This window comes from Montipora capricornis, unplaced genomic scaffold (genome assembly GCF_036669925.1).
Source record: "Montipora capricornis isolate CH-2021 unplaced genomic scaffold, ASM3666992v2 scaffold_418, whole genome shotgun sequence".
Lineage (NCBI taxonomy): Eukaryota > Metazoa > Cnidaria > Anthozoa > Scleractinia > Acroporidae > Montipora > Montipora capricornis.
In genome coordinates, this window is record NW_027180149.1 from 32,501 (window position 1) to 37,796 (window position 5,296).

At 39.7% G+C, this 5,296-nt stretch overlaps 1 long non-coding RNA gene across 1 annotated transcript in view; it reads left to right on the forward strand.

Annotated features, from left to right (window-relative positions):
- LOC138035522 (uncharacterized) overlaps positions 1-668 on the forward strand; it is a 3,914-nt gene extending 3,246 nt beyond the window's left edge. The window contains exon 3 of the long non-coding RNA XR_011129607.1: positions 615-668. This is a non-coding gene — a long non-coding RNA (uncharacterized lncRNA). The remainder of the gene's footprint in view (positions 1-614) is intronic.
- The last annotated feature ends 4,628 nt before the right edge of the window (positions 669-5,296 follow it).

The window sequence follows — 5,296 nt, forward strand, 5'->3', positions numbered from 1 at the left end:
TTTGTCAGTTGTTTTGCTTCCGAGCGAACGAGTGTTTTAACTCCGCTTAGCTGTCTGTTTTTCGAGGTGCCTCAACAGTGTTAAGAAAATTTTGCCCTCTTTGTTATTAACAAGTAATCGCAATGGGTCCTCGTAAAATTAAGGATTAATATCACTTGTGTTTTCAGAAGTTGCTGAAATTGCCCTCGTCGCTGCGCGACTCGGGCAATTTCAGCAACTTCTGAAAACACGCGTGATATTAATCCTTAATTTTACTCGGCCCCATGCGATTACCTATACAAATTAAGATACGTGGGAAGGACCCGGTTTTCATAAGATCAGCTAGATGATTTGAGGAAATGCCAGCACTTTGGTTTGACAAATAACGTCAGTGTTTGGAAGTAAAATTTGGCAGCATAGGCAAGAGAAATATGAGCATTGTTTAATAATTTCTTGAACTTATGTGAGAAAAATGATTTCAGTTAAAAATATATCCAATGCTAAAACAAGATGTCTGATTTATGTGAGATATATAGCTCAAGTTTTGAAAACAAGGTCAAACTTGGCTGCAAAATCCAAAGTGCAACTGCTGCCTTTGGCAGCAGTTGCACTGACGGTGAGCTTTAAATTCCTAGGGGGGGCTGCGTCATGGCTTGTCGCATGCAAGTCTAACAAGTGTGAGGTGTTAGTCCATAGCCAAAACAACTCACTAGACCTCTCTATGGGAGGGTGAGGAAAGTAAATGATGACCTATAGGGTCTGAAAAACAGTTAAAGATATCCAATGCTAAAACAAGATGTCTGATTTATGTGAGATATATAGCTCAAGTTTTGAAAACAAGGTCAAACTTGGCTGCAAAATCCAAAGTGCAACTGCTGCCTTTGGCAGCAGTTGCACTGACGGTGAGCTTTAAATTAGTAGGGGGGGCTGCGTCATGGCTTCTCGCATGCAAGTCTAACAAGTGTGAGGTGTTAGTCCATAGCCAAAACAACTTACTAGACCTCTCTATGAGAGGGTGAGGAAAGTAAATGATGACCTATAGGGTCTGAAAAACAGTTAAAGATATCCAATGCTAAAACAAGATGTCTGATTTATGTGAGATATATAGCTGAAGTTTTGAAAACAAGGTCAAACTTGGCTGCAAAATCCAAAGTGCAACTGCTGCCTTTGGCAGCAGTTGCACTGACGGTGACCTTTAAATTCCTAGGATGGCTGCGTCATGGCTTGTCGCATGCAAGTCTAACAAGTGTGAGGTGTTAGTCCATAGCCAAAACAACTCACTAGACCTCTCTATGGGAGGGTGAGGGAAGAAAATCTCCACGTGTTGGGTAAGGCTTCCATGAGATATTAAATATTACTTCTTCTGAAGTCACCTTAGTGATGTTTGAAAGATTAGTTCGAAATATAGCAGACATATTAATGGCCTTAACTGCCTTAATGGCTGATGATATTAGCCTTTTTCTCACACATATACATTTTTTGTTTAAATTTCCAGGTCCAAGTCACAACTTGCCAAATGACAATGACTCTGACTTCTTAAATTAAAAGATGTTGTCAATGGAAAGGTTAGAGTCTAGTTACTGACAAAATATAACCGTCCCATCTATTCTAGTCTAATTTAAAGACAAATTAAGATACGTGGGAAGGACCCGGTTTTCATAAGATCAGCTAGATGATTTGAGGAAATGCCAGCACTTTGGTTTGACAAATAACGTCAGTGTTTGGAAGTAAAATTTGGCAGCATAGGCAACAGAAATATGAGCATTGTTTCATAATTTCTTGAATTTATGTGAGAAAATTGATTTCAGTTAAAAATATATCCAATGCTAAAACAACATGTCTGATTTCTGTCAGATATTGATTTGAGGAAATGCCAGCACTTTGGTTTGACAAATAACGTCAGTGTTTGGAAGTAAAATTTGGCAGCATAGGCAAGAGAAATATGAGCATTGTTTAATAATTTCTTGAACTTATGTGAGAAAAATGATTTCAGTTAAAAATATATCCAATGCTAAAACAAGATGTCTGATTTATGTGAGATATATAGCTCAAGTTTTGAAAACAAGGTCAAACTTGGCTGCAAACTCCAAAGTTTTGAGAAAGAAATTGCGAGCTGAGAAGTTAGCACTGGAACTAAAAATAGCCGAGCAAACGTTCGCAAATGAGATCGAGTGTCTGCGAGCCGAACAACAGAAGCGTGCAAAGCTCTTGGAACTTCAAAAGAAAGCTGAAGAATCGAGATTGGAATATGAGTTTGAAGATGCCATCGCCCAGGAAGAAGGTATGTCAAATAAAGGTGATATTGATGAAGAGTTAAATAAATTACCTTCAGACAGTGTGAACGATCGGGTCTCGCGCTTAGACCTGGAAATTACTGAAAACAATGTTGTTGAAAAACCTCACATGGAGGAAGTTAAATCCACCAAACCAGAGGTCGTAACAGAGGTTTCTAGTGAGCCCCGTAAAAAAGAGACATGTGAAACTTTTATTGCTAAAGGTGAAGCTGAGTTGAAAACCTCTGCCACAGGAGACCCTAGTGTGCAAACGTCAAAGATAGATCTGTTGTTTGAGAAAATGCTGCCAGCCTTTGTGAAAATCGTTAAACCAAACGTGCAGAAGTTCAATGGAAATCCACTAGAGTACTCAAAATTCAAAGCAGCATTTAATGTTGAAGTGGATAAAAAGGAAGTTTATGATGCAACAGAGAAGCTTAAATTTCTGTTAGATTCTGTGGATGGAAGTGCAAAATCATGTCTAGCGAAATTCATGCCAGGTTCAGATAAATACGAGGAGGCATGGACTGCGCTCCAGGAGCGTTTTGGTCGTGTAGACACAGTGGTATCAGCTGCGAAGAAACGTATAGATCAGTTTCCGACCATAGTGAAAGAAAAAAATGTGCATGAGAAAGCGATGTTGTTGAACGTTCAATTCGGAGAATAAAGTTGTACAAAAACGAACCAGCAGAGTTTTATCGTCGCCCATATACATATACATATACATATACATTTTTTGTTTAAATTTCCAGGTCCAAGTCACAACTTGCCAAATGACAATGACTCTGACTTCTTAAATTAAAAGATGTTGTCAATGGAAAGGTTAGAGTCTAGTTACTGACAAAATATAACCGTCCCATCTATTCTAGTCTAATTTAAAGACAAATTAAGATACGTGGGAAGGACCCGGTTTTCATAAGATCAGCTAGATATATATATATATATATATATATATATATATCTATATATATATATATATATATATATATATATATAAGTAATTTGAGTGTACAAATAGCGACAGCGAACTACTAGCAGAACCATTGATGAAAAACATATTGCCGTGAGTGGGAATCGAACCTGCGTCCCCCTGGTTACTAGTCGAGTGTGCTAACCACTGCACCATCACGACAACCCTGCTGGAGACAGAGCAATCGGTAGCTGGTAGCCTGTGAATCATCCTCGGATGATCCGATGTACGTCCTGCTCCTGAATGTTAAACGCCGGGGAACCCCGCGGCTAACCAATCACCTCACCGATTGCTCTGTCTCCAGCAGGGTTATCGTGATGGTGCAGTGGTTAGCATACCGACTAGTAACCAGGGGGACGTGGGTTCGATTCCCACTCACGGCAATACGTTTTTCATTCAATGGTTCTGCTAGTAGTTCGCTGTCGCTATTTGTACACTCGACTACTTAATATTTCTAGCAAAGCGTTGTGTATCCTTCGGATCCTACTAGCTTGGGACTACATCGTTGGATTTCCAGCCTTGTTAATTCAAAAATATAATTTGTTATTAGCTGGTAGCCTGTGAATCATCCTCGGATGATCCGATGTACGTCCTGTTCCTGAATGTTAAACGCCGGGGAACCCCGCGGCTAACCAATCACCTCATGGATTGCTCTGTCTCCAGCAGGGTTGTCGTGATGGTGCAGTGGTTAGCACACTCGACTAGTAACCAGGGGGACGCGGGTTCGATTCCCACTCACGGCAATATGTTTTTCATTCAATGGTTCTGCTAGTAGTTCGCTGTCGCTATTTGTACACTCAAATTACTTAATATTTCTAGCAAAGCGTTGTGTATCCTTCGGATCCTACTAGCTTGGGACTACATCGTTGGATTTCCAGCCTTGTTAATTCAAAAAAAAAAAAAAAAAATGGAAAAAAAAAAAAAAAAAAAAAAAAAAATATATATATATATATATATATATATATATATATGTTTGTATATGCAGGCTTTTCTCTGACTAAGAAAACTTTGTTGGTTCTGGTCAGACTGTGGTTTTAATTGTACGAATGCTTCTGATGATCAGCTGCATCTTTTGTATTGGGTTGGGTGCTTAATTAAGACATACTATTGTTCATACAATGTATGATTGTGTCAGCAATAACTGCTGTCATCAACACATACATTGACAAAACAATTATTGTTATTGTGACCAACAGCACTAATTCTTTTTTACTTGGCAGATTGTTTACTTTTCCTCTTCAACAATCACAAATTATCTTTAGTCATGCTTTGTCTCTGTACAAAGCCAAACTGAATTAGGCCTGTGACGATCGGCATTCTTTGTTTGTTCATTCTTACGACCCTCTCTCCTCTATCAGGTAGAGTTAGGCTTGTGACGATGGCCATTCATTGTTTGTTCATTCTTACGACCCTCTTTCTTCCATCAGGTTGAGTTAGGCTTGTGACGATGGCCATTCATTGCTTGTTCATTTTTACGACCCTCTCTCTTCCACCAGGTTTAGTTAGGCTTGTGACGATGGGCATTCATTGTTTGTTCATTCCTACGAGCCTCTCAAACTCTCTTCCGTCAGGTTGAATTAGGCCTGTGACGATCGGCATTCTTTGTTTGTTCATTCTTACGACCCTCTCTCCTCTATCAGGTAGAGTTAGGCTTGTGACGATGGCCATTCATTGTTTGTTCATTCTTACGACCCTCTTTCTTCCATCAGGTTGAGTTAGGCTTGTGACGATGGGCATTCTTTGTTTGTTCATTTTTACGACTCTTTCTCTTCCATCAGGTTGAGCTAGGGTTGTGACAATGGCCATTCATGGTTGTTCATTCTTACGACCCCCTCTTCCATCAGGTTGAGTTAGGCTTGTGACGATGAACATTCTTTGTTTGTTCATTCTTACGACCCTCTCTCCTCCATTAGGTTGAGGTAGGCTTGTGACGATGGCCATGCATTGTTTGTTTATTCTTACGAGCCTCTCTCTTCCATCAGGTTGAATGAGGCTTGTGACGATGGCCATTCATTGTTTGTTCATTCTTACGACCCTCTCTCTTTCATCAGGTTGAGTGAGGCTTGTGACAGAT